Source organism: Danio rerio, chromosome 3 (assembly GCF_049306965.1).
Source record: "Danio rerio strain Tuebingen ecotype United States chromosome 3, GRCz12tu, whole genome shotgun sequence".
In the NCBI taxonomy this organism is placed as follows: Eukaryota; Metazoa; Chordata; class Actinopteri; order Cypriniformes; family Danionidae; genus Danio; species Danio rerio.
This window is the reverse complement of record NC_133178.1, coordinates 4,884,362-4,898,293: the sequence shown is the minus strand read 5'-3', so window position 1 is coordinate 4,898,293 and position 13,932 is coordinate 4,884,362. Positions and strand designations below refer to the sequence as shown.

Genomic DNA, 13,932 nt, shown 5'->3' with positions numbered 1-13,932 from the left:
CCAGTGACAAGGGTTTGTACCTTCTGTGGTACAACATTCTACCAGTTATTCTAAAAGTGTAGGAAATAACATGAATTATATTTTGACATTTAGTAAATAAAAAATTGATAATTATTATTATTCTGTTTGTCTGCATAGTGTACTTTATTTGTCCACTGTTTAAATTATCAAACAATTGAAACAAAATGTTCTGTATTTTTGAATTTCCTTCATTTATAAAATTTCAGGTGACACGCGCATGTTACAAAAACTCACATGTAATTTTATTCCTAGATTAGGTAAGTCTGACATTATTCATTTGATTATTATTATTATTATTATTATTATTATTATTGTTATTATCAGTATTACAAGTAAGAAATCTAAATTATGTCACAATAATACTTTCTTTATGCTCTTAATCAGAGTCTTTTCCAGTACCATTATGGCAACCTCAACATATTCTGAGGTAAGTAGCTGCAGAGTGGCCAGTATTTTTCATGGGCATCATTTTATCATTGCTGTAAAAATGTATATTTGTTGCATTAAGGTCCAGGGTCCAGTTGCATGAAAGCTCTTAAGCTAAGAAAACCCTATAAGGTTTGATGAACCCTTAAAACTTGGTCAACTTAAGGTAAACTTAAGGCTGCTCTTAGGTATTCCCCTTAGTTAGCTAAAACTGCTTTTCCACTATCATGCTGAATAGTTCTTTAAGCATAATTGTTCCATTCCGTGCCAAACCGGGCCAGACAGCTCTTATACGGTTTCATTTTCCACTGTCTTGCTGCGACAAAGCTCTTTGAAACATTCCAAACGGCATTAGTAGTTGCCTTGGTAACGCTTGTAAACGGCTCCCTTTGTTCAATTAAATTTAAATAATAGCTGAAACTAGTTTTTTCATGTTCATAAAAGCGAAAGCAACCATTTGAATGAGCTCTGTTATGCTGCTCTATCAAATAGGGGTGCTAAATATAGGTACATGTCACAGCACCTTATTTATTTACAGGTCATATGTTGCGCGGCTCTGGCTAAATTTTATTTGAAGGAAAATGACCAAAATGTAATGTGATGATTGAAAATGAATAAATATATTTAATAACATATAATAATATATTTAAAATCTCTGAGCATAACAGAAAATTAAACAATGATAATGCAACAAAAATAGTGCATTTGTATTATAGTAGCAGAAATGTATTTTTGGACAGGCCTTGTCAAAAGTGAGCAGGCACTTTCACTAATAAAAAAAGCACTTAAATTATTTTATTTTTTAACAATTAATTACATTACACAGCGGTTTTATGCCAAAAGTTGATAATGATATAAAATATACTACATTTTGATGGTAAAATATAACCCTTTAAGCAATGGCCGTTATTTATTTCAGTATTCAAACATTAAATAACAAATGCAGTAAGTAAAATAATAAACGAATATGAAACAACACATATATATCAGGATATAAAGCCTATATAGGACTATTATGTTTAGCAAAATGCTGCTCTTTCATCTTTGTATTTTTATCGTTTTATTTTTGTTATTTAAATTTTTTTTTTTGTCTTCATAATTAGACAAATTTGTCTTCATAACAAGCTGTAAGCAAATAGCAGGTGGTGCAGCTGTTATTAAATTAACAAGCCGTCTGGGCTTTGAATTAAAATGTGCAATTATTTCCTCGTTGTTAAAAGAGTCTGCAAGTTCGTGTTATAGTAATGTTGTAGTGGACATCAATGATGATAAGCGTGTCTTTATTCGATGCGCACCATGAAAAAAAGTCTTTCAGTAGCTGTGGTAAAGTTCTCTCCCGGATCAGAGCAATTTTAGCTATCAAATACAGCGCTGCATGCAAACTCAGTCAGGTGAATTAAAGGTCTCATTGCCTAGGATTTCAATCAAATTAATCAAACTCTAGCCATGAATAAAACAATAGGCTATTTTATTATTTCAAAGATTTTAGATGAAGGGTCAGTAGGCTAATTATATTATATATGGTTAATTGTATTCAAGTCAATGAAATACTAACTTTAGTAAATAAAATATCTTCGAAGAATGTGATGAGTTATTCACTTCTCTACCAGACACTGCTCTGTGGTTTTATAACCCTTTTAAAACTGTATCGTTTAGACCTGTAGCATTTTTTTTTATATATATATTAAATGTAGTGTTCTTTACTTTAACGGTTTGGCACGATAGTGGAAAAGTGGCTTAAGTGCTCCCTTAAAGGGATAGTTCACCCAAAAATGAAATGTCCTTGTTACAAACCAGGTTTGAGTTTTTATCCAATTGAACACAAAGTATCTTGGCAGTGTATTATTGTTGTGTTTATCATTGCTTGACATTGCAACCCGCCATTATCAAAGTAAAAATTATTCAAACAAACATCTAAAATATGAAAAGTGACATTGGTGTATTTAACAGATGCTCAGCTGGTCAATGTGAACACTACAGCACCACACTGGTACACACAGCTAAACTGAAGTTGACATTTGTTAATAATAACCACATGAAACAAACAAACATTCAGGGCTCTATTTTGATAATTCATGCGCAAAGTGCTAAGTGCAGGGCCCAAAAGCAATAAGGGCGTGTCAGAATCTATTTTTGCTATTTTATGAATGAAAAAATCTGCTTTGCGCCGTGGCGCATGGTCTTACAGGGTTGAGTTTATTTTCTTAATGAGATATAGGTGTGTTTTGAGAATAAACCAATCAGAGTCTCATCTCCTATTCCCTTTAAGAGTCAGTTGCATCGCACCATGGCACATTTGCTATTTACATGACAGACTTTGTAAGTGGAAAAACTGAACACTAGCGAGAAAACAGTTAAACAGAGCGTCTACCGCACGAGAATGAGAGATGAGCCTCCTCATTATTTACTTTCACTTTCACTCTCGTGGATAGGGAAACTTCTTGTACGCACAAACATCTATTAGCCTGTAAATAACTAATTTTGTTTAATTTTTTAAAAAGCGTAAAGATTTGTTTCAAAACTGTTTCTAAATTCAGTTCTAATTTCCACCAAACAAATAAATGAACAATAATAACAAAGTGTGCTCAAAAACCTGAGTTATATCCTAAAACACATGCTGTGCCCCATATGGTCTAAAACCTGACAGGTGGACAAATCTAAGCTTGTTTTTAATCAAACAAATATAAATATGGATATAATAAATAATACTGCTAATAATAATAACATTATACAAAAGCAAATTGTCATGAATAAACTAAAAAAGCCTCCCGAGATGAAGAAGGCATGAAAGTTTTTATATTTATGTAGGCTAGAAAATAATATGTTTTGTAATATTTTAATCCTTTATATTTATATCCTATACAGCAGTGGTTCCCAACCTGGGGTCCGCGCCCCCGCGCCAGAGTTCACAAGGGGGGCGCGGGAGAGGATAAGTGTTGAGGTAGAAAAAGGCATAAAAATGCTCCACTATTATATAGGGCTTTGCAATTAATCAAAAATCCGATTTCGATTTCGGCTTCAAACGATTATAAAATAGCATTAATCGAGATAAATGATTATTGCATCATATACCGCCACTTTCCAGTTGTACACGTGTTGTTGCTCTTAAAAGCGCGAAAGAGCGCGTGCTTATATGTGTGCGCAGAACGCACACGCAGTCAGAAGCATGCGGCTGGTCAGCATTCGCTCTCATTCACACACTGAGAGGAGCAGAGGAGCGCAGACATCTAAAGTCATCTTAACGTGAGCGCTTTAATGGTCAAATAGGTGTCAAAACGCGGTGTTAAGTGATTATTTATATTAACCCTCATTTGTGTAATAAACAAACGAGTTGAGGATCAAAAGACGTGAAAGAGAAACTATTAAAGAGACAGTGCGCTATAATCCTTCTGCCGCCTGTTTTTATCATTATTAAACAAACACAACGAGAAAACCCTCGCTGCTCTTGACTGAAGGACTGCTGTAGCTAAAGTGTTTTTCTTACAGTGAAGATGCTTAAAGCACAGTTTGTTTCATATTTTTATTTTATTGTATTTATTTCTCTTTCCTTTGCAGGGTGGAAAATAACTGTATTTATACACTTGAAGTCAGATTAGCCCTCCTGAATATTAGCAACCTTTTTCCTCCCCAATTTCTGTTTCATGGAAAGAATATTTTATTAACTTATTTCTGAACATGATAGTTTTGATATCTCATTTCTAATTACTGATTTCTTTTATCTTTGCTATAATGACGGCACATAATATTTTACTAGATATTTTTCAAAATACAAGCATTCAGATTAAAGTGCAGTTCAAAGGCTTAATTAGAGTAATAAGGCAAGTCATTATAACGGTAGTTTATTCTGCAGACAATCAAAAATATATATTGCTTAAGAGGGCTAATAATATTGACTTTAAATTGGTTTCAAAATATTTAAACCTGCTTTTATTCTAGCTAAAATAAAACAAATAGAAGAAAAAATATTATAGGAAATATTGTTAAAATTCCTTGCTCTGTTAAACATAATTTGGGAAATATTTATAAAAAATAAATCTCAGGAGCGCTAATAATTTTGACTTTAACTGATAATGGTTTTGAATAATCGTGATTACAATTATGACCAAAATAATCGTGATTATGATTTTTCCCAAAATCGGACAGCCCTACTATTATATATGTATTTTTAAGTACCAAAAGAAATCTATAAACACATGCTTAAAATTCCAACATAATAGTAAAAATAATTAAAATAAATAACTTTAAATAATTATTTAAATTTTGCTCACTCGCGCAACTTGCTTGTCAACGCGTCGTAAAGGCAAAATCAAAACAAAAATGGCAGAGAAACGTAAATGCAGGGATTCTTCAGAGGCGAAGAAAAATATTAGACAGTATGACAAAGCCTACCTAAATTTTGGTTTTATTGAAGGCCAAGACAAGTTAAAATTGATTAATTTATATTTTCTATACATATTATTAAATATTTATATTATACAAACACACACACACACACACACACATATATATATATATATATATATATATATATATATATATATATATATATATACTTACATATATACATACATATATATATATATACACAGTACATATGTGTGTGTGCACGTGCGTGCGTGTGTATTTATATGGTGGGGGGCTCCAATGTTTGTATATGTTCATGTGGGGGGGCCCCAGAGAAAAAGGTTGGGAACCACTGCTATACAGTATATATCCTTATTATATCCTATATATATCCTTAATATTTTTATTCTTTTTCATATGTAAAGATATTTGTGTATTGCTGTACATCCTGTCTGTATTAAGCAATGTTTAAATGAGGAGCACAACTAACGCGCTCTGCGCTGGACTTTAGACCGGCTTTGTTCTGGTCTATTGAACAGACTATTGTAGTTTCTCCATAAAGTTAACCTCCACTCCACAGCTGCCCTGTCCTGACTTCTTCATGCATCTCAAAGGACCGAGCTGTCCCGGGACAAGCTTGCTAATATACAGAATTGGACTCTAGGCCATCTGGGCATTCAAAGCATTTGCAGACCTGGACAGATTCGTCCAGCCCAGCACCTCCTTGTGCTGCAAAAGGGAGGAATTCTCCCTATGAGCTATCAACCAAGGCTGAACCTGGACGGGGGCGTCCCGCGAGTCACTTTTAACACACAAGGCAGGGATAATTTGTCCCAATCGGAACGTAGCCAAGGCAGAACCTGGACGCAGCAGGCATCCAGCTTTGAACTAAGAAGACAGGGCTCATTTGTCCCTACTGAATCTACTTTTACCACACAGATAATAAATAAAAGGAATAATGAAGACACTGAACACCATTTGACCGTTAAGTTGTACAATATTTATTCAGGACGATTCAGAGTCTTCTGTTGGTTCGAGTGGGCGAGCGCCCTGGCTTTTCCCCCTGGCAGGGCGCCATGGCAGCGTCCTCCTGCTGGTTCCCTCCTGGAAAAGAGACACATAAAGGGCAGTTAGCCAATGCCACGCGTTCTGCTATCCATGCCAAAGAGAATCTGATTTTATCAGGGGAGACACGGAATCTCTGTCCTCTTGCGCCCTTTCCGCGGGGGGCTTTCAGTGCCCGCTGCCTCCCCATCCTCCTCCTCCTCCTCCACCAGGGCCCTTTCAAACAGTCTGCGGCGCTCGCATGCTTGGAGAGGTCCTAGGTGAAGTGCGTAGAACTTATCTGAGGTTGAAGTGTCATGGCACATGAATTGCGCCACCTTGCGGCGATCCTCTGAAGAGTGTGCATTCTTTGCCTGCGTCGGAGAGAGACAGAAGCTTGATTAGGACCGAAGCCGCCGCTGGTAGTTACAGGGGCGTCACATGCATACTCACATGGGTCGCGATCGCAGTCCGTACGTCAGTAAAGGTGGGTTTGCCTGGAAGGCCCATACTGATCCAAGCAGACTGAAAGTACTTGTACAGGGTCCGACAAGGACTGGCTCTGGAAGTGAAAAAGAAATAGGTAGCCTGGCTCCCTCCAGGGAGACCAGCCCGCAGCGCCAAGAACCTGCGGAACCAGCTGTATTCCTCCCTGTTTAGGGACAACTGCGCCGCCCCAAAGGCTCTGTTTGTCTTGTGCGTGGTAATCTGCCATCAGAGAACAAGCAGTGAGTGAGAGCATGCTACTGGTGACCCCCACCTTACTTGCGCCATACTCACGTTAATGACATAAGCAGACTCGTCGGGGCTTCTGGAGGCCTCTTCAACCTCCTGGATTGTGAGATTCTGGAAGACTCCACAGCGGTGCCCAGAGATGGAGGTTACGTAACGAGTCAGAAAGCCATAAAAGCGCCACTGTTGCCAAGTGCTTGGGTTGGACTCGAGGCTATCTGATGAAGGACATTAGACAAATTAGACCACCGACAGTTCTATTTCCTCTCTGGGTCACCAACAGCTCTTGGCTGCTGGTGACTTATTCTCCGGGGCGCTAGCAGCTCAACCAAGAGCTGCTAGTGGCCCGGAAAGGAAATGTTCGTTTCTTCTCCAGGGGCACCAGCAGTTCTTGGTTCACCCAGTCACGTCTATCTGCCCCTCTCCCCCGTGAATGGGACTCATTCGGGGGGAAGGGGGGCAGACAGACGTGGGTGGATGAACCAATAACTGCTGGTGACCCAGAGAGGAAATTAAACCTAGGCCATCAGCAGCCGTTGGTTCACCCAGCCACGTCTGTCTGCCCCCCTTCCCCCCGAATGAGTCCCATTCGCGGGGGAGAGGGGCAGACAGACGTGGGTGAACCAAGGGCTGTTGGTGCCCCGGAAGAACGAACAGGGGGAATCGTTGAAACGGCGGAAGGCTGGCTTACCAAGCAGGGCGGGAATTTTTCTCCCAGCGGTCTGGTGACAGCGCACTAGGCTGGCCTTGGGGATCAGTCTACTTTTCTTCGCCTGCTTGGTTCGAACCTCGTGCACAACAACACGCCGGCATATGCCGTGAATGAGGGCTCTGACCTCCCTTCGAATCAGAACCAGAGCCGTGCTGGAGAGGCGACAGGCGGCCGGCGGGGTTTCCGATAGGTAGTCCAGGAACTGGGCCACGTTCTTCAGATAGTGCTGCCTCGTGGGCAATGACGTGCCTGAAATATACTCAGCTCAGCGCGGGGACGTGGTCCGGGAATGGGAAGGCATGGGGGTCCAAAGCTTCCGGAGGCTCGCCCGGGAGCCGGTGGTGTAGGAGGCGACCTGGTTCTCCTCCCCCGCTTCCTCCTTCTTTTCCCCCCTTCTCCCCTCCTTAACTCCCGGTAGAGGCGTGTGATCTGAAGCAGGGTAGACCGCATCTTGGTAACCTGCTTCCCCAGGTCCGTGAGCTGAGCCTGTATGTGCTCTGTGGCGCGCCTGCAGCCGCGGTCAGCGCACGGGCGGCAGGCCTCCGGGCCCTCCAAGTCCCGCTCCTCCTTGGAGGACGAGGCTAGCCGGGACACGACGGGGATTGCCGGCTGGGTGGACTGCAGCGACTTCAACTCCCGAGCTACTTTCCAACGTTTCGCCCTCCCCATAGCCTCTTTCCGGCCCGAGGTCGAGAGCTCCACGTGCTGCCTCAAGTGCCTGTCTAGATGGGCTGGCGTCCTGCGACAGCCCGGGACCGGGCACGGCATCTTCCGCGTGTCCACGCGGCCGGCGGCCAGCGCGAGCAGCAGCCGGTTCTCATCCGAGTTGGTCACCTTGTGAACGGCCGTCAGGTGAGGAGCAAGTCGACTGTAGACGTTGAAGCATAGGGCACATTCACCCATGACTGTGCTAGAGTCAATGCAGAGGGGGAAAGGGACCCACACGCCACGTGCGGCGGTTGATTAGCGGACGGAGGCGGCGTCCACTTCTGCGTTATGACGTTGGTGGACCCGTATTTCTTAAAGGGGAAGGACACCCCCCCGCACCAGGGGGTGTAAGCCGATGCCCTACGGGGAGCCATTAGGTTCAAACTTTCTTTTGTTACGACTCTCAAGTAGGGGGGAGAGGGGTGTCCACCTCACTCCCTCCCCCCCTTTTCAAAGGAACCAGAGGGGGGGTGTCCCATTAAACAATGCACCCCCCCTTCATCGCTGCCCCGGCCAGCAGTTCGACAGCTCTCTCTCTTGTTACGACTCGAGTAGGGGAAGGGGTGTCCCACCTCACTCCCTCCCCCCTTCATTGCTGCTCTGGCCTGCAGGAGCTTTTCCACAGCCTTTCTCGTTCACTTTTTCCACCCCAAGCCGGGAGCCAGCAAGGATAAACTCAGGGGGTGGGCGGCGTTGCGGGCGGACGGACGGGATGCAAACGCACACACTCGGGTGGGGGGAGAATCGAAGCCTACACCAGCTCGTTCCCTACGCTGCCCCTGGGGGCTCAATTCACCACGCCGGGTGACTCGACCGAACCCACCGAGCATCCCCCAGCCCTCGCAGGGCGAGGGGCGTGGGGCGGGGGCACGGGCCGAGTATTGGCGCGGGGGAAACGGAGTCCAGGGGGGTGGGCTGGCGGGCTGAGCAGCAGACAAGCTCTGGGTCATAGCAAGACGGGCCATCTGGGTCCTTACCCACGGATCGAGGCGGGAAGAGGGGGCGCTGTGTGCGGAGGGACACCCCCACGCCTCCCTGATAGAATGCCCAGGACGGGGAGGATCTGCCACACCCATAGAGGCCGACCCCATTGGTGCTTTGGGGGGCCTGGGTGGGGGCCTAGCCCCTGGGGCGTCACACTTGCTCCTATCGATCAGTCACCGAGGGGTCTGGCGACTAGAATCTCAGAGACTAAGTCCGTAAAATGTCACCTTCCCCAAAACCCTGATGGCAGGTCAGAGATTGTTGGTGTCGGGCAAATACCTCCAGGCGCGGGACGTCCCGACAAGTAGGCCGGGAAGGGTGGTCTCCCGTCGGGCATGGTTTGGTGGGTCTAATCAACGCCCCGGTGAGCGCCAGGCCTAATGTTTTCCTGTTGGACCTTAGCGCTAGATGCGTAAAGATGTGCCGTTGGTGAACCATTGATGGAGCCACTGACATCCAGGGGCCCTGTGCCGTGCGCGCACTGCCCGAGGTACCCTCACTCTCCGGGGGCAAGCCCAGCTCCACTCCCTGGCCTGGAGCCACTGACATCCAGGGGCCCTGTGCCGTGCGCGCACTGGCCGAGGTACCCCCTACTCTCCGGGGGAAAGCCCAGCTCCACTCCCTGGCCTGGAGCCACTGACATCCAGGGGCCCTGTGCCGTGCGCGCACTGCCTGAGGTACCCCCACTCTCCGGGGGAAAGCCCAGCTTCACTCCCTGGCCTGGAGCCACTGACATCCAGGGGCCCTGTGCCGTGCGCGCACTGCCCGAGGTACCCCCACTCTCCGGGGGCAAGCCCAGCTCCACTCCCTGGCCTGGAGCCACTGACATCCAGGGGCCCTGTGCCGTGCGCGCACTGCCCGAGGTACCCCCACTCTCCGGGGGAAAGCCCAGCTCCACTCCCTGGCCTGGAGCCACTGACATCCAGGGGCCCTGTGCCGTGCGCGCACTGCCCGAGGTACCCTCACTCTCCGGGGGCAAGCCCAGCTCCACTCCCTGGCCTGGAGCCACTGACATCCAGGGGCCCTGTGCCGTGTTCGCACTGGCCGAGGTACCCCCTACTCTCCGGGGGAAAGCCCAGCTCCACTCCCTGGCCTGGAGCCACTGACATCCAGGGGCCCTGTGCCGTGCGCGCACTGGCCGAGGTACCCCCTACTCTCCGGGGGAAAGCCCAGCTCCACTCCCTGGCCTGGAGCCACTGACATCCAGGGGCCCTGTGCTGTGCGCGCACTGCCCGAGGTACCCCCACTCTCCGGGGGAAAGCCCAGCTTCACTCCCTGGCCTGGAGCCACTGACATCCAGGGGCCCTGTGCCGTGCGCGCACTGCCCGAGGTACCCCCACTCTCCGGGGGCAAGCCCAGCTCCACTCCCTGGCCTGGAGCCACTGACATCCAGGGGCCCTGTGCCGTGCGCGCACTGCCCGAGGTACCCCCACTCTCCGGGGGCAAGCCCAGCTCCACTCCCTGGCCTGGAGCCACTGACATCCAGGGGCCCTGTGCCGTGCGCGCACTGCCCGAGGTACCCCCACTCTCCGGGGGAAAGCCCAGCTCCACTCCCTGGCCTGGAGCCACTGACATCCAGGGGCCCTGTGCCGTGCGCGCACTGCCCGAGGTACCCCTACTCTCCGGGGGAAAGCCCAGCTCCACTCCCTGGCCTGGAGCCACTGACATCCAGGGGCCCTGTGCCGTGCGCGCACTGCCCGAGGTGCCCCCACTCTCCGGGGGCAAGCGCTGGTTCCAAAGGACCCTCCAGATTGGCACCTGATCACCAGCAGTGCCCGGGCACCCCACTATTAAGCCCGGGGACACTAACTCCTCCAAACCGCACGGACAAGACAGACGTGCTGCTGGTGACCCAACTGGCCAAGACGTACCGCTGGTGGCCCAATCGGTCTTGGGTTTCTGAACCCAACCGGCCTTTGGCTCGTGGATGGGGCACCAGCGGCACTTAGTTCTAGCCTCTGTGAGCAATGAAATCCCATGTTTGCAGCGGGGGGACGAACGCTGGGGCGCGGGTTGGCAGCTCAGCTGCGTCCCCCTGTCTCCCCAGGGCGCGCGCGCGCTGGCCTGCAGGGAGAAGGACGCTTTGGCGCGGGTTGACAGCTCAGCTGCGTCCCCCTGTCTCCCCGGGGCACGTGCTCTGGCCTGCGGGGAGACGAACGCTGGGGCGCGGGTTGACAGCTCAGCTGCGTTCCCCTATCTCTCCGGGGCGCACGCGCGGTGGCCTGCGGGAAGGAGGACGCTTTGGCGCGGGTTGATAGCTCAGCTGCATTCCCCTATCTCTCCGTGGCGCGCGCGGTGGCCTGCGGGGAGGAGGACACTTTGGCGCAGGTTGGCAGCTCAGCTGCGTTCCCCTATCTCTCCGGGGCGCGCGCGGTGGCCTGCGGGGAGGAGGACGCTTTGGCGCGGGTTGACAGCTCAGCCATGGACCCCTGACTCCCATGGTGTTCAGCCCACTGGCCTTGCCCGGGTTCGAACGCTTGTCTTGGGGCAACGGGCCCCTCTTTAGAGCCCTGGTTCGTTCAACCGCTAAATCAGAAATTGCACTAAGTGCCCTATTTATGTCTGTTACCGATTTCTCGACGGCAGGTCAGCGAAACCCAGGGTCTCGATAGCACCTCCAGGCGCGGGACACGCCGGGGGAGAGTGGTCTCTATGCGGGCATGGCTTGGTGGGCTCTCCCCTGGGTCTAACCAACGCCCCCGGTGAGCGCACTTAGGCCCCCGTTGATGCGTAAACGGTGCTGCTGGTGAACCATTGGCCTCCAAGGCTTCATGTCACACGCTCCCTGCCCAATACACCCTCACTTATCCCGGGCAAGCACTGATCGCCAAAGACCTCCCCTGGCTCTCTGACCCCTCGCCTACCGTTGGTGACCCAACCAGCCCTTTGCGCGCGCTGGCCTGCGAGGAGAAGGACGCTTTGGCGTGGGTTGACAGCTCAGCTGCATCCCCCTGTCTCCCCAGGGCGCGCGCGCGCTGGTCTGCGGGGAGACGGACGCTATGGCGCGGGTTGACAGCTCTGCTGCGTTTCCCTGACTCCCATGGTGTTCAGCCCACTGGCCTTGCCCGGGTTCGAACGCTTGTCTTGGGGCAACGGGCCCCTCTTTAGAGCCCTGGTTCGTTCAACCGCTAAATCAGAAATTGCACTAAGTGCCCTATTTATGTCTGTTGCCAATTTCTCAACGGCAGGTCAGCGAAACCCAGGGTCGCGCTACCACCTCCAGGCGCGGGACACGCCGCGGAGAGTGGTCTCTATCCGGGCATGGCTTGGTGGGCCCTCCCCTGGTCTAACCAACGCCCCCGGTGAGCTCATCCATTGCGTTTGCCAGCGGTCGTATCAAAGACCCCCCCCCCCCCCCCCCGCTAGAGTGCCACCATCCCCCAAATGAGTGTTAGTTGTTTCAAACAGCAAAAAAATAAAATCAATGCATTTCGTTTTCAAAATGAAATTTTTTTACTTTCTCAAAATAACAACGCGCCTCATTTTTAAGCCAGAATGCCTATAAGAGCACATATGTATTTGCCATTTAAGCAGCGTGCCACAAAATGTCAAAACGACTCTTGCATCAAGCTGAAATTAGCAAACAACAATTGTGTTAAGCCTTGCACCACTTTGCGCCCAGTGTATGATAGGGCCCTTTGTGTTGGAGGATTCATGGCTAGATTTGACCAGCCTGGTGGCCAATCATTACACCAGTAAGAGCAGAGTGTAGTTTGAGGTGCATGTGACTCCATAGGACCAGATGGCAATTGAGCTGGACAAGCAACGGGATTCCACACCTCCAATTGGTTGATGTATGCCCCCATAGCCTTGTTGCCTGTCCTGATCAGCAGGTTTCCTACACAACACATGCTAAAACGAGTGTGGAGAAACAATGTCAACAGTTTTAGGCAATTGTTATGTCAATGCAGCTTGGGTCCAGACCACAATCCCACAGCTTCATGCTTGTGAAAATACAGCACCCCAACCCTTTCTGGAAGCATGTTTTAAAATGACAACATGCATGGCATGGGCTGTTCAGGGGCCACCAACACATGGAAGAGATGTTCACTCTACGTGTGCCATTGCACCATGCCCATCTCAGCAAGTGAGCACTGACTGGATGCATTCAGAGGTGCAGTCATAGTTACCAAGTCCAGCTCCATCCCAAGAAAATGTTCTACACATGGCTGGACATGTTCTTTTTTCAGTGAATATGTTCTTCTCTCAGTTGACCAAAACCCCAATTTGGCCGGAGACTAATCTGGCCTTTGAGTAATTGAGGATGCAAATTCCTACCTGCTGAAGATGATACAATGCACCTACTGCCACCTAAAAGACTCAGAGACACGAACATCATGAAGGGTAAGACCTTGTCCTGACATTCCTGACCTTGAAACAAAAGAAAAGGTTTGTGTTGTGGAAGGTCAATACAGGAAAATATATGCCCTTTAGGTAAATGGCACCTGGCATGCTGTGGATAAACATCTTGTGCATATTGATTCAAAATGGGTTAAAATAAATGTTTCTCTAAAACCCAAATTGCATCTTGACTAGAGAGACAGGCTCAATTAGATTCATTGCTAGGAGGACAGAAAACTGATTGTGCAAGATAGGACTGTAAACAGTCAGCCATTGGGTCTATCGGTCAGGCTAGTTTGATGTGTTCCACACAATGGCTCACATCATTTCTATACCTTGTGCATGAATGCCTCCCTTGGTGGCCATATGTTTATAGTTGGGAGTCATCCATAGATTGTGCATAGTCTCCATCCTTGTGCTGCTGGGACAAGGATTGCACTTGAAGGCTTGCAAGGCAGAAGTGGCCTGGCCTGCAGAAGTATAGCCTCTGGCAGTGAGATATGTTTTGAATGGGAGATATAGTCAATCCCAACATGCAGCTATGTTTTGCAGACAATGATTGACCACAGCCACCTTCGTCACCAGGGAGAAAGCCACGTAACCCCAGGTCATTCTGCTAT

General features: G+C 48.5%; 2 protein-coding genes across 2 annotated transcripts in view; one reads left to right on the top strand and one right to left on the bottom strand.

Moving 5' to 3' along the window:
- The window catches only part of LOC141381111 (zinc-binding protein A33-like), a 397,850-nt gene that overhangs the window by 99,364 nt on the left and 284,554 nt on the right, over positions 1-13,932 (bottom strand). The gene's annotated exons all lie outside the window — the stretch shown is intronic.
- The window catches only part of LOC101882579 (sterile alpha motif domain-containing protein 9), a 39,199-nt gene that overhangs the window by 1,650 nt on the left and 23,617 nt on the right, over positions 1-13,932 (top strand). The window contains exons 2-3 of the mRNA XM_009299111.5: positions 228-278; positions 406-448. The gene's annotated coding sequence lies outside the window, so the exon portion shown is untranslated. The remainder of the gene's footprint in view (positions 1-227; positions 279-405; positions 449-13,932) is intronic.